At 44.9% G+C, this 19,895-nt stretch overlaps 7 pseudogenes; all 7 read left to right on the top strand.

Moving 5' to 3' along the window:
* Nucleotides 1-17,036: 17,036 nt before the first annotated feature.
* Nucleotides 17,037-17,155, top strand: LOC149701283 (5S ribosomal RNA; annotated as a pseudogene).
* A 137-nt stretch (nucleotides 17,156-17,292) lies between these two features.
* Nucleotides 17,293-17,411, top strand: LOC149701284 (5S ribosomal RNA; annotated as a pseudogene).
* A 123-nt stretch (nucleotides 17,412-17,534) lies between these two features.
* LOC149701285 (5S ribosomal RNA) lies at nucleotides 17,535-17,653 on the top strand (annotated as a pseudogene).
* Nucleotides 17,654-18,233: 580 nt separating this feature from the next.
* On the top strand, nucleotides 18,234-18,352 carry LOC149701286 (5S ribosomal RNA; annotated as a pseudogene).
* Nucleotides 18,353-18,713: 361 nt separating this feature from the next.
* LOC149701287 (5S ribosomal RNA) lies at nucleotides 18,714-18,832 on the top strand (annotated as a pseudogene).
* A 137-nt stretch (nucleotides 18,833-18,969) lies between these two features.
* Nucleotides 18,970-19,088, top strand: LOC149701288 (5S ribosomal RNA; annotated as a pseudogene).
* A 122-nt stretch (nucleotides 19,089-19,210) lies between these two features.
* Nucleotides 19,211-19,329, top strand: LOC149701289 (5S ribosomal RNA; annotated as a pseudogene).
* The last annotated feature ends 566 nt before the right edge of the window (nucleotides 19,330-19,895 follow it).

The raw sequence follows: 19,895 nt of genomic DNA on the forward strand, positions 1-19,895 counted from the left end.
GTTCGGCTGTTAACCGAAAGGTTGGTGGTTCGAGCCCATCCGGGAGCGGTGTTGTGACGTCTCAGATGTAACGTAAAATGTCAAAACTTTTCCACAATATGTGACAACCACTTAAATTCTGAGCTTCCGTGGCTCAATGGTTAGCGAATTCGGCTGTTAACCAATAGGTTGGTGGTTCGAGCCCACCCGGGAGCGGTATTTTGGGATCTCAAATGTAACGTTGAAAGCCAAAATTTTTCCACAATACCTGACGACCATTTAATTTTTGGGCTTCCGTGGCGCAATGGTCAGCGCGTTCAGCTGTTAACCGAAAGGTTGGTGGTTCGAGCCCATCCGGGAGCGGTGTTGTGACGTCTCAGATGTAACGTAAAATGTCAGAGTTTTTCCACAATACCTGACGATCATTTAGTTTTTGGGCTTCCGTGGCGCAGTTATTAGCGCGTTCAACTGTTAATCGAAAGGCTGGCGGTTCAAGCCCACCCGGAAGAGGTGTTGTGGGGTCTCAGATGTAGTGTAAAAAGTCAAAACCTATCCACAATACGTGACAACCATTTAATTTCTGAGCTTCCGTGGCTCAATGGTTAGCGCGTTCGGCTGTTAACCAATAGGTTGGTGGTTCGAGCCCACCCGGGACCGGTGGTGTGGGATCTCAAATGTAACGTAGAAAGCCAAAGTTTTGCCACAATACCTGACGACCATTAAATTTTTGGGCTTCCTTGGCTCAAAGGTTAGCGCGTTCGGCTGTTAACGAATAGGTGTGTGGTTCGAGCCCATCCGGGAGCGGTGTTGTGACGTCTCAGATGTGACGTAAAAAGTCAAGGTTTTTTCCACAGCACCTGACGACCATTTAATTTTTGGGCTTCCGTGGCGCAATGATTAGCGCGTTCAGCTGTTAATCGAAAGGTTGAAGGTTCGAGCCCACCCGAGAGAGGTGTTGTGGGGTCTCAGATGTAGCGTAAAAAGTCAAAACTTTTCCGCAATACGTGACAACCATTTAAATTCTGAGCTTCCGTGGCTCAATGGTTAGCGCGTTCGCCTGTTAACCAATAGGTTGGTGGTTCGAGCCCATCCGGGAGCGGTGTTGTGACGTCTCAGATGTAGCGTAAAAAGTCAAAACTTTTCCACAATACGTGACAACCATTTAATTTCTGAGCTTCCGTGGCTGAATGGTTAGCGCGTTCGGCTGTTAACCAATAGGTTGGTGGTTAGAGCCCATCCGGGAGCGGTGTTGTGAGGTCTCAGATGTAACGTAAAATGTCAGAGTTTTTCCACAATACCTGACGAACATTTAATTTTTGGGCTTCCGTGGCGCAATTATTAGCGCGTTTAACTGTTAATCGAAAGGCTGGTGGTTCAGGCCCACCCGGAATAGGTGTTGTGGGGTCTCAGATGTAGCGTAAAAAGTCAAAACTTATCCACAATACGTGACAACCATTTAATTTCTGAGCTTCCGTGGCTCAATGGTTAGCGCGTTCGGCTGTTAACCAATAGGTTGGTGGTTCGAGCCCACCCGGGAGCGGTGGTGTGGGATCTCAAATGTAACGTAGAAAGCCAAAGTTTTGCCACAATACCTGACGACCATTAAATTTTTGGGCTTCCTTGGCGCAATGGTTAACGCGTTCGGCTGTTAACCAATAGGTTGGTGGTTCGAGCCCACCCGGGAGCGGTGTTGTGGGATCTCAAATGTAACGTAGAAAGCCAAAGTTTTTCCACAATACGTGACGACCATTTAATTTCTGAGCTTTCGTGGCTCAATGGTTAGCGCGTTCGGCTGTTAACCAATAGGTTGGTGGTTAGAGCCCATCCGGGAGCGGTGTTGTGAGGTCTCAGATGTGACGTAAAAAGTCAAGGTTTTTCCACAATACCTAACAAGAATTTAACTTTTGGGCTTCCGTGGCGCAATGGTTAGCGCGTTCGGCTGTTAACCAATAGGTTGGTGGTTCGAGCCCATCCGGGAGCGGTGTTGTGAGGTCTCAGATGTGACGTAAAAAGTCAAGGTTTTTACACAATACCTGACGAGCATTTAACTTTTGGGCTTCCGTGGCGCAATGGTTTGCGCGTTCGGCTGTTAACCAATAGGTTGGTGGTTCGAGCCCATCCGGGAGCGGTGTTGTGAGGTCTCAGATGTGACGTAAAAAGTCAAGGTTTTTACACAATACCTGACGAGCATTTAATTTTTGGGCTTCCGTGGCACAATGGTTAGCGCGTTCAGCTGTTAATCGAAAGGTTGGTGGTTCGAGCCCACCCGGGAGAGGTGTTGTGGGGTCTCAAATGTAACGTAGAAAGCCAAAGTATTTCCACAATACCTGACAACAATTTAATTTCTGAGCTTCCGTGGCTCAATGGTTAGCGCGTTCGGCTGTTAACCAATAGGTTGGTGGTTCGACCCCATCCGGGAGCGGTGTTGTGAGGTCTCAGATGTGACGTAAAAAGCCAAGGTTTTTACATAATACCTGACGAGCATTTAACTTTTGGGCTTCCGTGGCGCAATGGTTTGCGCGTTCGGCTGTTAACCAATGGGTTGGTGGTTCGAGCCCATCCGGGAGCGGTGTTGTGAGGTCTCAGATGTGACGTAAAAAGTCAAGGTTTTTACACAATACCTGACGAGCATTTAATTTTTGGGCTTCCGTGGCACAATGGTTAGCGCGTTCAGCTGTTAATCGAAAGGTTGGTGGTTCGAGCCCACCCGGGAGAGGTGTTGTGGGGTCTCAAATGTAACGTAGAAAGCCAAAGTATTTCCACAATACCTGACAACAATTTAATTTCTGAGCTTCCGTGGCTCAATGGTTAGCGCGTTCGGCTGTTAACCAATAGGTTGGTGGTTCGACCCCATCCGGGAGCGGTGTTGTGAGGTCTCAGATGTGACGTAAAAAGCCAAGGTTTTTACATAATACCTGACGAGCATTTAACTTTTGGGCTTCCGTGTCGCAATGGTTAGCGCGTTCGGCTGTTAACCAATAGGTTGGTGGTTCGAGCCCATCCGGGAGCGGTGTAGTGAGGTCTCAGATGTGACGTAAAAAGTCAAGGTTTTTACACAATACCTAACGAGCATTTAACTTTTGGGCTTCCGTGGCACAATGGTTAGCGCGTTCAGCTGTTAATCGAAAGGTTGGTGGTTCGAGCCCACCCGGGAGAGGTGTTGTGGGGTCTCAAATGTAACGTAGAAAGCCAAAGTTTTTCCACAATACCTGACAACAGTTTAATTTCTGAGCTTCCGTGGCTCAATGGTTAGCGCGTTCGGCTGTTAACCAATAGGTTGGTGGTTCGAGCCCATCCGGGAGCGGTGTTGTGACGTCTCAGATGTGACGTAAAAAGTCAAGGTTTTTCCACAATACCGGACGACCATTTAAATTCTGGGCTTCCGTGGCGCAATCGTTAGCGCGTTCGGCTGTTAACAGAAAGGTTGGTGGTTCGAGCACACCCGGGAGCGGTGCTATGAGGTCTCAGATGTTACGTAAAAAGTCAAAGTTTTTCCACAATACCGGACGACCATTTAATTTTTGGGCTTCCGTGGCGCAATGGTTAGCGCGTTCAGCTGCTATTCAAAAGACTGGTGGTTTGAGCCCTCCCGGGAGCGGTGTTGTGACGTCTCAGATGTAACATAAAATGTCAGAGTTTTTCCACAATACCTGACGAACATTGAAATTATGGGCTTCCGTGGCGCAATGGTTAGCGCGTTCAGCTGTTAATCGAAAGGTTGGTGGTTCGAGCCCACCCGGGAGAGGTGTTGTGGGGTCTCAGATGTAGCGTAAAAAGTCAAAACTTTTCCACAATACGTGACAACCATTTAATTTCTGAGCTTCCGTGGCGCAATGCTTAGCGCGTTCAGCAGTTAACAAATAATTTAGTGGTTCGAGCCCACCCGGGAGCGGCGTTGTGGGATCTCAAACGTAACGTAGAAAGCCAAAGTTTTTCCACAATACCTGACGACCATTTAATTTTTGGGCTTCCGTGGCGCAATGGTTAACGCGTTCGGCTGTTAACCAATAGGTTGGTGGTTCGAGCCCACCCGGGAGCGGTGTTGTGGGATCTCAAATGTAACGTAGAAAGCCAAAGTTTTTCCACAATACGTGACGACCATTTAATTTCTGAGCTTTCGTGGCTCAATGGTTAGCGCGTTCGGCTGTTAACCAATAGGTTGGTGGTTAGAGCCCATCCGGGAGCGGTGTTGTGAGGTCTCAGATGTAACGTAAAATGTCAGAGTTTTTCCACAATACCTGACGAACATTTAATTTTTGGGCTTCCGTGGCGCAATTATTAGCGCGTTCAACTGTTAATCGAAAGGCTGGTGGTTCAGGCCCACTCGGAATAGGTGTTGTGGGGTCTCAGATGTAGCGTAAAAAGTCAAAACTTATCCACAATACGTGACAACCATTTAATTTCTGAGCTTCCGTGGCTGAATGGTTAGCGCGTTCGGCTGTTAACCAATAGGTTGGTGGTTAGAGCCCATCCGGGAGCGGTGTTGTGAGGTCTCAGATGTAACGTAAAATGTCAGAGTTTTTCCACAATACCTGACGAACATTTAATTTTTGGGCTTCCGTGGCGCAATTATTAGCGCGTTCAACTGTTAATCGAAAGGCTGGTGGTTCAGGCCCACTCGGAATAGGTGTTGTGGGGTCTCAGATGTAGCGTAAAAAGTCAAAACTTATCCACAATACGTGACAACCATTTAATTTCTGAGCTTCCGTGGCTCAATGGTTAGCGCGTTCGGCTGTTAACCAATAGGTTGGTGGTTCGAGCCCACCCGGGAGCGGTGGTGTGGGATCTCAAATGTAACGTAGAAAGCCAAAGTTTTGCCAAAATACCTGACGACCATTAAATTTTTGGGCTTCCTTGGCGCAATGGTTAACGCGTTCGGCTGTTAACCAATAGGTTGGTGGTTAGAGCCCATCCGGGAGAGGTGTTGTGGGGTCTCAGATGTAGCGTAAAAAGTCAAAACTTTTCCACAATACGTGACAAACATTTAATTTCTGAGCTTCCGTGGCGCAATGGTTAGCGCGTTCAGCAGTTAACAAATAATTTAGTGGTTCGAGCCCACCCGGGAGCGGCGTTGTGGGATCTCAAACGTAACGTAGAAAGCCAAAGTTTTTCCACAATACCTGACGACCATTTAATTTTTGGGCTTCCGTGGCGCAATGGTTAACGCGTTCGGCTGTTAACCAATAGGTTGGTGGTTCGAGCCCACCCGGGAGCGGTGTTGTGGGATCTCAAATGTAACGTAGAAAGCCAAAGTTTTTCCACAATACGTGACGACCATTTAATTTCTGAGCTTTCGTGGCTCAATGGTTAGCGCGTTCGGCTGTTAACCAATAGGTTGGTGGTTAGAGCCCATCCGGGAGCGGTGTTGTGAGGTCTCAGATGTAACGTAAAATGTCAGAGTTTTTCCACAATACCTGACGAACATTTAATTTTTGGGCTTCCGTGGCGCAATTATTAGCGCGTTCAACTGTTAATCGAAAGGCTGGTGGTTCAGGCCCACTCGGAATAGGTGTTGTGGGGTCTCAGATGTAGCGTAAAAAGTCAAAACTTATCCACAATACGTGACAACCATTTAATTTCTGAGCTTCCGTGGCTGAATGGTTAGCGCGTTCGGCTGTTAACCAATAGGTTGGTGGTTAGAGCCCATCCGGGAGCGGTGTTGTGAGGTCTCAGATGTAACGTAAAATGTCAGAGTTTTTCCACAATACCTGACGAACATTTAATTTTTGGGCTTCCGTGGCGCAATTATTAGCGCGTTCAACTGTTAATCGAAAGGCTGGTGGTTCAGGCCCACTCGGAATAGGTGTTGTGGGGTCTCAGATGTAGCGTAAAAAGTCAAAACTTATCCACAATACGTGACAACCATTTAATTTCTGAGCTTCCGTGGCTCAATGGTTAGCGCGTTGGGCTGTTAACCAATAGGTTGGTGGTTCGAGCCCAACCGGGAGCGGTGGTGTGGGATCTCAAATGTAACGTAGAAAGCCAAAGTTTTGCCAAAATACCTGACGACCATTAAATTTTTGGGCTTCCTTGGCGCAATGGTTAACGCGTTCGGCTGTTAACCAATAGGTTGGTGGTTAGAGCCCATCCGGGAGAGGTGTTGTGGGGTCTCAGATGTAGCGTAAAAAGTCAAAACTTTTCCACAATACGTGACAACCATTTAATTTCTGAGCTTCCGTGGCGCAATGGTTAGCGCGTTCAGCAGTTAACAAATAATTTAGTGGTTCGAGCCCACCCGGGAGCGGCGTTGTGGGATCTCAAACGTAACGTAGAAAGCCAAAGTTTTTCCACAATACCTGACGACCATTTAATTTTTGGGCTTCCGTGGCGCAATGGTTAACGCGTTCGGCTGTTAACCAATAGGTTGGTGGTTCGAGCCCACCCGGGAGCGGTGTTGTGGGATCTCAAATGTAACGTAGAAAGGCAAAGTTTTTCCACAATACGTGACGACCATTTAATTTCTGAGCTTTCGTGGCTCAATGGTTAGCGCGTTCGGCTGTTAACCAATAGGTTGGTGGTTAGAGCCCATCCGGGAGCGGTGTCGTGAGGTCTCAGATGTAACGTAAAATGTCAGAGTTTTTCCACAATACCTGACGAACATTTAACTTTTGGGCTTCCGTGGCGCAATTATTAGCGCGTTCAACTGTTAATCGAAAGGCTGGTGGTTCAGGCCCACCCGGAAGAGGTGTTGTGGGGTCTCAGATGTAGCGTAAAAAGTCAAAACTGATCCACAATACGTGACGACCATTTAATTTTTGGGCTTCCGTGGCGCAATGGTTAGCGCGTTCGGCTGTTAACCAATAGGTTGGTGGTTCGACCCCATCCGGGAGCGGTGTTGTGAGGTCTCAGATGTGACGTAAAAAGTCAAGGTTTTTACATAATACCTGACGAGCATTTAACTTTTGGGCTTCCGTGGCGCAATGGTTAGCGCGTTCGGCTGTTAACCAATAGGTTGGTGGTTCGAGCCCATCCGGGAGCGGTGTAGTGAGGTCTCAGATGTGACGTAAAAAGTCAAGGTTTTTACACAATACCTAACGAGCATTTAACTTTTGGGCTTCCGTGGCACAATGGTTAGCGCGTTCAGCTGTTAATCGAAAGGTTGGTGGTTCGAGCCCACCCGGGAGAGGTGTTGTGGGGTCTCAAATGTAACGTAGAAAGCCAAAGTTTTTCCACAATACCTGACAACAGTTTAATTTCTGAGCTTCCGTGGCTCAATGGTTAGCGCGTTCGGCTGTTAACCAATAGGTTGGTGGTTCGAGCCCATCCGGGAGCGGTGTTGTGACGTCTCAGATGTGACGTAAAAAGTCAAGGTTTTTCCACAATACCGGACGACCATTTAAATTCTGGGCTTCCGTGGCGCAATCGTTAGCGCGTTCGGCTGTTAACAGAAAGGTTGGTGGTTCGAGCACACCCGGGAGCGGTGCTATGAGGTCTCAGATGTTACGTAAAAAGTCAAAGTTTTTCCACAATACCGGACGACCATTTAATTTTTGGGCTTCCGTGGCGCAATGGTTAGCGCGTTCAGCTGCTATTCAAAAGACTGGTGGTTTGAGCCCTCCCGGGAGCGGTGTTGTGACGTCTCAGATGTAACATAAAATGTCAGAGTTTTTCCACAATACCTGACGAACATTGAAATTATGGGCTTCCGTGGCGCAATGGTTAGCGCGTTCAGCTGTTAATCGAAAGGTTGGTGGTTCGAGCCCACCCGGGAGAGGTGTTGTGGGGTCTCAGATGTAGCGTAAAAAGTCAAAACTTTTCCACAATACGTGACAACCATTTAATTTCTGAGCTTCCGTGGCGCAATGCTTAGCGCGTTCAGCAGTTAACAAATAATTTAGTGGTTCGAGCCCACCCGGGAGCGGCGTTGTGGGATCTCAAACGTAACGTAGAAAGCCAAAGTTTTTCCACAATACCTGACGACCATTTAATTTTTGGGCTTCCGTGGCGCAATGGTTAACGCGTTCGGCTGTTAACCAATAGGTTGGTGGTTCGAGCCCACCCGGGAGCGGTGTTGTGGGATCTCAAATGTAACGTAGAAAGCCAAAGTTTTTCCACAATACGTGACGACCATTTAATTTCTGAGCTTTCGTGGCTCAATGGTTAGCGCGTTCGGCTGTTAACCAATAGGTTGGTGGTTAGAGCCCATCCGGGAGCGGTGTTGTGAGGTCTCAGATGTAACGTAAAATGTCAGAGTTTTTCCACAATACCTGACGAACATTTAATTTTTGGGCTTCCGTGGCGCAATTATTAGCGCGTTCAACTGTTAATCGAAAGGCTGGTGGTTCAGGCCCACTCGGAATAGGTGTTGTGGGGTCTCAGATGTAGCGTAAAAAGTCAAAACTTATCCACAATACGTGACAACCATTTAATTTCTGAGCTTCCGTGGCTCAATGGTTAGCGCGTTCGGCTGTTAACCAATAGGTTGGTGGTTCGAGCCCACCCGGGAGCGGTGGTGTGGGATCTCAAATGTAACGTAGAAAGCCAAAAATTTGCCAAAATACCTGACGACCATTAAATTTTTGGGCTTCCTTGGCGCAATGGTTAACGCGTTCGGCTGTTAACCAATAGGTTGGTGGTTAGAGCCCATCCGGGAGAGGTGTTGTGGGGTCTCAGATGTAGCGTAAAAAGTCAAAACTTTTCCACAATACGTGACAACCATTTAATTTCTGAGCTTCCGTGGCGCAATGGTTAGCGCGTTCAGCAGTTAACAAATAATTTAGTGGTTCGAGCCCACCCGGGAGCGGCGTTGTGGGATCTCAAACGTAACGTAGAAAGCCAAAGTTTTTCCACAATACCTGACGACCATTTAATTTTTGGGCTTCCGTGGCGCAATGGTTAACGCGTTCGGCTGTTAACCAATAGGTTGGTGGTTCGAGCCCACCCGGGAGCGGTGTTGTGGGATCTCAAATGTAACGTAGAAAGCCAAAGTTTTTCCACAATACGTGACGACCATTTAATTTCTGAGCTTTCGTGGCTCAATGGTTAGCGCGTTCGGCTGTTAACCAATAGGTTGGTGGTTAGAGCCCATCCGGGAGCGGTGTTGTGAGGTCTCAGATGTAACGTAAAATGTCAGAGTTTTTCCACAATACCTGACGAACATTTAATTTTTGGGCTTCCGTGGCGCAATTATTAGCGCGTTCAACTGTTAATCGAAAGGCTGGTGGTTCAGGCCCACTCGGAATAGGTGTTGTGGGGTCTCAGATGTAGCGTAAAAAGTCAAAACTTATCCACAATACGTGACAACCATTTAATTTCTGAGCTTCCGTGGCTGAATGGTTAGCGCGTTCGGCTGTTAACCAATAGGTTGGTGGTTAGAGCCCATCCGGGAGCGGTGTTGTGAGGTCTCAGATGTAACGTAAAATGTCAGAGTTTTTCCACAATACCTGACGAACATTTAATTTTTGGGCTTCCGTGGCGCAATTATTAGCGCGTTCAACTGTTAATCGAAAGGCTGGTGGTTCAGGCCCACTCGGAATAGGTGTTGTGGGGTCTCAGATGTAGCGTAAAAAGTCAAAACTTATCCACAATACGTGACAACCATTTAATTTCTGAGCTTCCGTGGCTCAATGGTTAGCGCGTTGGGCTGTTAACCAATAGGTTGGTGGTTCGAGCCCAACCGGGAGCGGTGGTGTGGGATCTCAAATGTAACGTAGAAAGCCAAAGTTTTGCCAAAATACCTGACGACCATTAAATTTTTGGGCTTCCTTGGCGCAATGGTTAACGCGTTCGGCTGTTAACCAATAGGTTGGTGGTTAGAGCCCATCCGGGAGAGGTGTTGTGGGGTCTCAGATGTAGCGTAAAAAGTCAAAACTTTTCCACAATACGTGACAACCATTTAATTTCTGAGCTTCCGTGGCGCAATGGTTAGCGCGTTCAGCAGTTAACAAATAATTTAGTGGTTCGAGCCCACCCGGGAGCGGCGTTGTGGGATCTCAAACGTAACGTAGAAAGCCAAAGTTTTTCCACAATACCTGACGACCATTTAATTTTTGGGCTTCCGTGGCGCAATGGTTAACGCGTTCGGCTGTTAACCAATAGGTTGGTGGTTCGAGCCCACCCGGGAGCGGTGTTGTGGGATCTCAAATGTAACGTAGAAAGGCAAAGTTTTTCCACAATACGTGACGACCATTTAATTTCTGAGCTTTCGTGGCTCAATGGTTAGCGCGTTCGGCTGTTAACCAATAGGTTGGTGGTTAGAGCCCATCCGGGAGCGGTGTCGTGAGGTCTCAGATGTAACGTAAAATGTCAGAGTTTTTCCACAATACCTGACGAACATTTAACTTTTGGGCTTCCGTGGCGCAATTATTAGCGCGTTCAACTGTTAATCGAAAGGCTGGTGGTTCAGGCCCACCCGGAAGAGGTGTTGTGGGGTCTCAGATGTAGCGTAAAAAGTCAAAACTGATCCACAATACGTGACGACCATTTAATTTTTGGGCTTCCGTGGCGCAATGGTTAGCGCGTTCGGCTGTTAACCAATAGGTTGGTGGTTCGACCCCATCCGGGAGCGGTGTTGTGAGGTCTCAGATGTGACGTAAAAAGTCAAGGTTTTTACATAATACCTGACGAGCATTTAACTTTTGGGCTTCCGTGGCGCAATGGTTAGCGCGTTCGGCTGTTAACCAATAGGTTGGTGGTTCGAGCCCATCCGGGAGCGGTGTTGTGAGGTCTCAGATGTGACGTAAAAAGTCAAGGTTTTTACCTCTCCGAGTGACGTATGTCACGGAGAGGTATTACACCGGCCGTGTCTGTCTGTGTGTGTGTGTGTCTGTCTGTCTGTGTGTGTGTCTGTCTGTCAGACCCCACGTGACCGCGTTCGCAGTTTACAAATCGGAGCAAACAAATACCCGATTTCCGGAACGCGTTCGCGGTTCACGGAAATTTGGCCATTCATCTACCAACACCAGTCTTTACTTATTGGCTTCTAAGGACCACAATCTGCTAGTCTTTGTCCGTCCCACATGGACACTAGTCTGTACTTGCTTGCTTCTATGCACCACCATCTTCTGTTCTTCGTCAAGTTTACCTTGACACCAGCTTCTATGCACCACCATCTTCTGTTCTTCGTCAATTCCACATTGACACCAGCTTCTATGCACCACCATCTTCTGTTCTTCGTCAATTCCACATTGACACCAGCTTCTATGCACCACCATCTTCTGTTCTTCGTCAATTCCACATTGACACCAGCTTCAATGCACCACCATCTTCAGGTCTTTTGTCCATTCCACATGGACGCCAGTCAGTACATTCTGGCTTCTTTTCCTCCGTCATCGTTTGGTTTCAAGATATACGCGGCGATCGGCTAGGGTTACGAGAAACGTCTAGCCTCCCAATGGCAGGGCTTCCACCATCGGTTCACGCGAATGCGTTTTTATTTGGTTTTAAGATTTACGCGGCGAGCGGCTAGGGTTACGAGAAACGTCTAGCCTCCCAATGGCAGGGCTTCCACCATCGGTTCAAGCGAATGCGTTTTTATCTATTATTATAATGGAAACGAAACGTATATATACCCCAAAATTTGAAAAAAGCGGGCAAGAGGGGTACCCTTCACTTTAAACGTCAATATTAGCAAAGTTTCGAAAGATAATAGGAACAACTTTATTTTAAACGATTTAACTATTTTTAAAGTTATTTACTGGCGATTAAAATAATTAAAAATAATTATATTTATTTAAATATTAAAGATAAACCCAAGTACCGAAGTCGTTAAATCATTGCCTCCTATATCTATCAAGGCCCGTGCATTGCGTTATATTTCCTACATTGCCTCCTGTATCTATCAAGGCCCATGCATTGTGATATATTTCCTTCATTGCCTCCAATATCTATCGAGGCCCGTGCATTGCGATATATTTTTGAGAACAACAACCAAAATGGGAAGCTCCTCTCAGAACCATAATAATTTGTTTTCTCAGTTATATGAAATGAAAATATGGATAATATTTTCGGCAATTCGATTTGAATGGCTCTTTCTGATGTATCATTCTCTCAGCACTGTTCATAATGGACAGGAACGTAGAGATTCGAGACACTAGGAATTACGATAGTGTTTCAAATCCTCTGTATTGAGGGCTTAAAGGCTTGGAGTGAGTCGAAAGATAAATACACATCCTATTTTGTAGTTGTACCATGCGTACCACAATGTTGCCAGGCGTTTATTGAAGGATGCTTGGGTACTTGGTACAGACTGTTACGTCTACCAAGTTTCCTAGCATCCAAGAATAAATAGGATTCATAGAAGCCAGTGTTAAGGGCATGTCATGGGTCAAGTCGTTAAATATATCGACGCAGTTAAATAGCTGATGGCATTATTTTATCCACTTTCCCATTGCCTTCGAGTGGAAGTTCAACGTTGGCACGGACGACAGATGGCGCTCTTAAACTTCTACCCCCAAAAATCGTTGTTGTCTGCTCGTTTTGCCCTTCCGCGTTTTTTCGTTATAAACTTATGATTTAACGAACTGTTAAGATAAAATTTCATATTTCCTAAGACAGATAAGCTTCTACTCCTTTCATATTACTCCCAGTTAGATTTAATGCTTAAAAAATATATTTTCAATAAAAACACCGCTTCCACTAGTGGATTTATACTCCTTGTTAGATTAGTGTAGGTGTAGAGAGTAATCATTACAAACGCTAAAAAATATATTTTCAAAAATGAAGAACATAGAACATTTATTCTATATCAAAAAATATTTTGGTGGTAAGATTGCTTTAGAAAAATCCAAACGGCTAGATATTGGTAAAAAAGACATGTGTAAGCTATTTGTAGATGAAATAATTGTTTTACATGTTTTAAATGAGACTAAAACTTCCACTATTGTGTCTAAAAAAGTGTTGGCCATGTATATTTTTTAAATATGACGGAATTGCGGTTGATATGATAGCGCCCTATTTGCGAAAAAAACCTTTTTTTAAACAGTTGAATCATTCTTTGATAGAATTTCGAAGGAAGAAGTTAAGTGTTAGATTTGCTCGATTAATTTTGTTCGGCAAATAATATAATTAAGCCTTACGTATTACTGAAGGAGATTGATTTTGCCAACCTTTGTGAGTATTTAACTGTTTAATAATTATTTTGGTTAAGTGGGAGCCTAGCTTATGTGTGATTGGGTTGTGGCTTCCATGATTTGGGCACATTTGCTTTTTGTGTGGCGAGGTATGATTCAGCTTTGATATGGACAAATGTTACAAATCATACTGGTAGACTAAGAATGCGGTTGAGGTATAGCGAGAGAGTAGAGTTTCCACAGCAATTGAGAGATATTGAAAAGGCTTGAACAATAGACTATTTTAAAATTCAATTCCTGCACTTGCAAAGAATTAAAAAAAGCGATAGATGCATATATTTAGGTTGTTTAAGGGGTAGTGATAGTCATCTCCACTCGGAGAGGTAATATTTTGGCTTTCCCAACTTGTTACACAATACCTAACAAGCTTTTAACTTTTGGGCTTCCGTGGCGCAATGGTTAGCGCGTTCGGCTGTTAACCAATAGGTTGGTGGTTCGAGCCCATCCGGGAGCGGTGTTTTGAGGTCTCAGATGTGACGTAAAAAGTCAAGGTTTTTACACAATACCTGACGAGCATTTAACTTTTGGGCTTCCGTGGCGCAATGGTTTGCGCGTTCGGCTGTTAACCAATAGGTTGGTGGTTCGAGCCCATCCGGGAGCGGTGTTGTGAGGTCTCAGATGTGACGTAAAAAGTCAAGGTTTTTACACAATATCTGACGAGCATCTAATTTTTGGGCTTCCGTGGCGCAATGGTTAGCGCGTTCAGCTGTTAATCGAAAGGTTGGTGGTTCGAGCCCACCCGGGAGAGGTGTTGTGGGGTCTCAAATGTAACGTAGAAAGCCAAAGTTTTTCCACAATACCTGACAACCGTTTAATTTCTGAGCTTCCGTGGCTCAATGGTTAGCGCGTTCAGCTGTTAACCAATAGGTTGGTGGTTCGAGCCCACCCGGGAGCGGTGTTGTGTGATCTCAAATGTAACGTAGAAAGCCAAAGTTTTTCCTCAATACCTGACGACCATTTAATTTTTGGGCTTCCGTGGCGCAATGGTTAGCGCGTTCGGCTGTTAACCAATAGGTTGGTGGTTCGAGCCCATCCGGGAGCGGTGTTGTCTGGTCTCAGATGTGACGTAAAAAGTCAAGGTTTTTACACAATACCTGACGAGCATTTAATTTTTGGGCTTCCGTGGCACAAAGGTTAGCGCGTGCAGCTGTTAATCGAAAGGTTGGTGGTTCGAGCCCACCCGGGAGAGGTGTTGTGGGGTCTCAAATGTAACGTAGAAAGCCAAAGTTTTTCCACAATACCTGACAACAATTTAATTTCTGAGCTTCCGTGGCTCAATGGTTAGCGCGTTCGGCTGTTAACCAATAGGTTGGTGGTTCGACCCCATCCGGGAGCGGTGTTGTGAGGTCTCAGATGTGACGTAAAAAGTCAAGGTTTTTACATAATACCTGACGAGCATTTAACTTTTGGGCTTCCGTGTCGCAATGGTTAGCGCGTTCGGCTGTTAACCAATAGGTTGGTGGTTCGAGCCCATCCGGGAGCGGTGTTGTGAGGTCTCAGATGTGACGTAAAAAGTCAAGGTTTTTACACAATACCTGACGAGCATTTAATTTTTGGGCTTCCGTGGCACAATGGTTAGCGCGTGCAGCTGTTAATCGAAAGGTTGGTGGTTCGAGCCCACCCGGGAGAGGTGTTTTGGGGTCTCAAATGTAACGTAGAAAGCCAAAGTTTTTCCACAATACCTGACAACAATTTAATTTCTGAGCTTCCGTGGCTCAATGGTTAGCGCGTTCGGCTGTTAACCAATAGGTTGGTGGTTCGACCCCATCCGGGAGCGGTGTTGTGAGGTCTCAGATGTGACGTAAAAAGTCAAGGTTTTTACATAATACCTGACGAGCATTTAACTTTTGGGCTTCCGTGTCGCAATGGTTAGCGAGTTCGGCTGTTAACCAATAGGTTGGTGGTTCGAGCCATCCGGGAGCGGTGTTGTGAGGTCTCAGATGTGACGTAAAAAGTCAAGGTTTTTACACAATACCTAACGAGCATTTAACTTTTGGTCTTCCGTGGCACAATGGTTAGCGCGTTCAGCTGTTAATCGAAAGGTTGGTGGTTCGAGCCCACCCGGGAGAGGTGTTGTGGGGTCTCAAATGTAACGTAGAAAGCCAAAGTTTTTCCACAATACCTGACAACAATTTAATTTCTGAGCTTCCGTGGCTCAATGGTTAGCGCGTTCGGCTGTTAACCAATAGGTTGGTGGTTCGACCCCATCCGGGAGCGGTGTTGTGAGGTCTCAGATGTGACGTAAAACGTCAAGGTTTTTACATAATACCTGACGAGCATTTAACTTTTGGGCATCCGTGTCGCAATGGTTAGCGCGTTCGGCTGTTAACCAATAGGTTGGTGGTTCGAGCCCATCCGGGAGCGGTGTTGTGAGGTCTCAGATGTGACGTAAAAAGTCAAGGTTTTTACACAATACCTAACGAGCATTTAGCTTTTGGGCTTCCGTGGCACAATGGTTAGCGCGTTCAGCTGTTAATCGAAAGGTTGGTGGTTCGAGCCCACCCGGGAGAGGTGTTGTGGGGTCTCAAATGTAACGTAGAAAGCCAAAGTTTTTCCACAATACCTGACAACAATTTAATTTCTGAGCTTCCGTGGCTCAATGGTTAGCGCGTTCGGCTGTTAACCAATAGGTTGGTGGTTCGACCCCATCCGGGAGCGGTGTTGTGAGGTCTCAGATGTGACGTAAAAAGTCAAGATTTTTACACAATACCTGACGAGCATTTAACTTTTGGGCTTCCGTGGCGCAATGGTTAGCGCGTTCGGCTGTTAACCAATAGGTTGGTGGTTCGAGCCCATCCGGGAGCGGTGTTGTGAGGTCTCAGATGTGACGTAAGAAGTCAAGGTTTTTACACAATACCTGACGATTATTTAACTTTTGGGCTTCCGTGGCGCAATGGTTAGCGCGTTCGGCTGTTAATCAATAGGTTGGTGGTTCGAGCCCATCCGGGAGCGGTGTTGTGAGGTCTCAGATGTGACGTAAAAAGTCAAGGTTTTTACACAATACCTGACGAGCATTTAATTTTTGGGATTCCGTGGCGCAAAGGTTAGCGCGTTCAGCTGTTAATCGAAAGGTTAGTGGTTCGAGCCCATCCGGGAGCGGTGTTGTGAGGTCTCAGATGTGACGTAAGATGTCAAGGTTTTTACACAATACCTGACGAGTATTTAACTTTTGGGCTTCCGTGGCGCAATGGTTAGCGCGTTCGGCTGTTAACAAATAGGTTGGTGGTTCGAGCCCATCCGGGAGCGGTGTTGTGAGTTCTCAGATGTGACGTAAAAAGTCAAGTTTTTTGCACAATACCTGACGAGCATTTAGCTTTTGGGCTTCCGTGGCGCAATGGTTAGCGCGTTCGGCTGTTAAGCAATAGGTTGGTGGTTCGAGCCCATCCGGGAGCGGTGTTGTGAGGTCTCAGATGTGACGTAAAAAGTCAAGGTTTTTACACAATACCTGACGAGCATTTAAATTTTGGGCTTCCTTGGCGCAATGGTTAGAGCGTTCGGCTGTTAACCAATAGGTTGGTGGTTCGAGCCCACCCGGAACGGTGTTGTGGGATCTGAAATGTAACGTAGAAAGCCAAAGTTTTTGAACAATAAATGACGACCATTTAATTTTTGGGCTTCCGTGGCGCAATGGTTAGCGCGTTCGGCTGTTAACCAATAGGTTGGTGGTTCGACCCCATCCGGGAGCGGTGTTGTGAGGTCTCAGATGTGACGTAAAATGTCAAGGTTAGAAAGATGAAGGTTAATTTGTCTCACTTAATTTAAATTCGAATTTTTAACTAGCACTCTCGGCAACGGTTCTCGTCCGATCGCCGACGTTAGCAGCGTCGAGCGCAGTCAGTACTTGGGAATACTGCGTGCCGTTGGTTTTTCACTTTTGTTTCCTCTATTAAATTCCACCCGATTTGAAAAAAGCACACATATCTTCTTTTTGTTATTGTTTTATAAAGATGAAAGTTAATTAAATTCAAATTATTAACTTGCACTCTCGGCAACGGCCATATCACGCTGAATACACCGGTGTTCGTCCGAAAACCGAAGTTAAGCAGCGTCGAGCGTAGTCACTACTTGGGAGGGAGACCACTTAGGTACACTGCGTGCCGTTGGCTTTTTCACATTTTTTTCCTCTTTTAAATTCCAATAGATTTGAAAAGAGCAAACTTATTTTCTTTTTGTTATTGTTTTAAAAAGATGATGGTTAATTTGTCTCACTTAATTTAAATTCGAATTATTAACTAGCACTCTCGGCAACGACCATATCACGCTGAAAAAAGCGGTTCTCGTCCGATCACCGAAGTTAAGCAGCGTCGAGCGCAGTCAGTACTTGCGATGGAGACCACTTAGGAACACTGCGAGCCGTTGGCTTTTTCACTTTTTTTTCCTCTTTTAAATTTTAATAGATAAGAAAAAAGCAAACATATCTTCTTTTTTGTTATTGTTTTATAAAGATGAAAGTTAATTAAATTCAAATTATTAACTAGCACTCTCGGCAACGGCCATATCACGCTGAATACACCGGTTCTCGTCCGATAACCGAAGTTAAGCAGCGTCGAGCGCAGTCAGTACTTGGGAGGGAGACCACTTAGGAACACTGCGTGCCGTTGATTTTTTCACTTTTTTTTCCTCTTATAAATTTTAATAGATATGAAAAAAGCAAACATGTTTTTTTTGTTATTGTTTTAAAATGATGAAGGTTAATTTGTCTCACTTAATTTAAATTCGAATTATTAACAAGCACTCTCGGCAACGGCCATATCACGCTGAAAACACCGGTTTTCCTCCGACCACCGAAGTTAAGCAGCGTCGAGCGCATACAGTACTTGGGAATACTGCGTTCCGTTGGTTTTTCACTTTTGTTTCCTCTTTTAAATTCCACCCGATATGAAAGAAGCAAACATATCTTCTTTTTGTTATTGTTTTATAAAGATGAAAGTTAATTAAATTCAAATTATTAACTAGCACTCTCGGCAACGGCCGTATCACGCTGAATACACCGGTTCTCGTCCGATAACCGAAGTTAAGCAGCGTCGAGCGCAGTCAGTACTTGGGAACACTGCATGCCGATGGCTTTTTCACTTTTGTTTCCTCTTAAATTCCACCAGATATGAAAAAACAAACATATCTTCTTATTGTTATTTTTTATAAAGATGAAGGTTAATTAAGTTCAAATTATTAACTAGCACTCTCGGCAACGGCCATATCACGCTGAATACACCGGTTCTCGTCCGATCACCGAAGTTAAGCAGCGTCGAGCGCAGTCAGTACTTGGGAGGGCGACCACTTAGGAACACTGCGTACCGTTAGCTTTTTCACTTTTTTTTTCCTCTTTTAAATTCCAATAGATATGAAAAAAGCAAACATATTTTCTTTTTTTTTATTGTTTTAAAAAGATGAAGGTTAATTTGTCTCACTTAATTTAAATTCGAATTATTATCTAGCACTCTCGGCAACGGCCATATCACGCAGAGAACACCGGTTCTCGTCCGATCGCCGACGTTAGCAGCGTCGAGCGCAGTCAGTACTTGGGAATACTGCGTGCCGTTGGTTTTTCACTTTTGTTTCCTCTTTTAAATTCCACCCGATTTGAAAAAGCACACATATCTTCTTTTTGTTATTGTTTTATAAAGATGAAAGTTAATTAAATTAAAATTATTAACTAGCACTCTCGGCAACGGCCATATCACGCTGAATACACCGGTTCTCGTCCGATAACTGAAGTTAAGCAGCGTCGAGCGCAGTCACTACTTGGGAGGGAGACCACTTAGGAACACTGCGTGCCGTTGGCTTTTTCACTTTTTTTTCCTCTTTTAAATTTTAATAGATATGAAAAAAGCAAACATGTTTTCATTTTGTTATTGTTTTAAAATGATGAAGGTTAATTTGTCTCACTTAATTTATATTCGAATTATTAACTAGCACTCTCGGCAACGACCATATCACGCTGAATACAGCGGTTCTCGTCCGATCACCGTAGTTAAGCAGCGTCGAGGGCAGTCAGTACTTGGGATGGAGACCACTTAGGAACACTGCGTGCCGTTGGCTTTTTCACTTTTTTTCCTCTTTTAAATTTTAATAGATATGAAAAAAGCAAACATATCTTCTTTTTTGTTATTGTTTTATAAAGATGAAAGTTAATTAAATTCAAATTATTAACTAGCACTCTCGGCAACGGCCATATCACGCTGAATACACCCGTTCTCGTCCGATCACCGAAGTTAAGCAGCGTCGAGCGCAGTCAGTACTTGGGAGGGCGACCACTTAGGAACACTGCGTGCCGTTAGCTTTTTCACTTTTTTTTTCCTCTTTTAAATTCCAATAGATATGAAACAAGTTGGGAAAGCCAAAATATTACCTCTCCGAGTGGAGATGACTATCACTACCCCTTAAACAACCTAAATATATGCATCTATCGCTTTTTTTAATTCTTTGCAAGTGCAGGAATTGAATTTTAAAATAGTCTATTGTTCAAGCCTTTTCAATATCTCTCAATTGCTGTGGAAACTCTACTCTCTCGCTATACCTCAACCGCATTCTTAGTCTACCAGTATGATTTGTAACATTTGTCCATATCAAAGCAGAATCATACCTCGGCACAAAAAAAGCAAATGTGCCCAAATCATGGAAGCCGCAACCCAATCACACATAAGCTAGGCTCCCACTTAACCAAAATAATTATTAAACAGTTAAATACTCACAAAGGTTGGCAAAATCAATCTCCTTCAGCAGGGTTGGCAAGTTTTTAACAAATTGTTTTAAACTTTGGTTTAAAACTTGTTTTAAACAGCCATGAAAAAAAACTTTAATTTGTTTAAAACGTTTTAAACAAAAAGTTTAAAACATGTTTTTTTT

The sequence above is a fragment of the Phalangium opilio genome, unplaced genomic scaffold (genome assembly GCF_054372755.1).
Source record: "Phalangium opilio isolate 3A_F unplaced genomic scaffold, DU_Popi_V2 ptg000019l_1, whole genome shotgun sequence".
NCBI lineage: Eukaryota > Metazoa > Arthropoda > Arachnida > Opiliones > Phalangiidae > Phalangium > Phalangium opilio.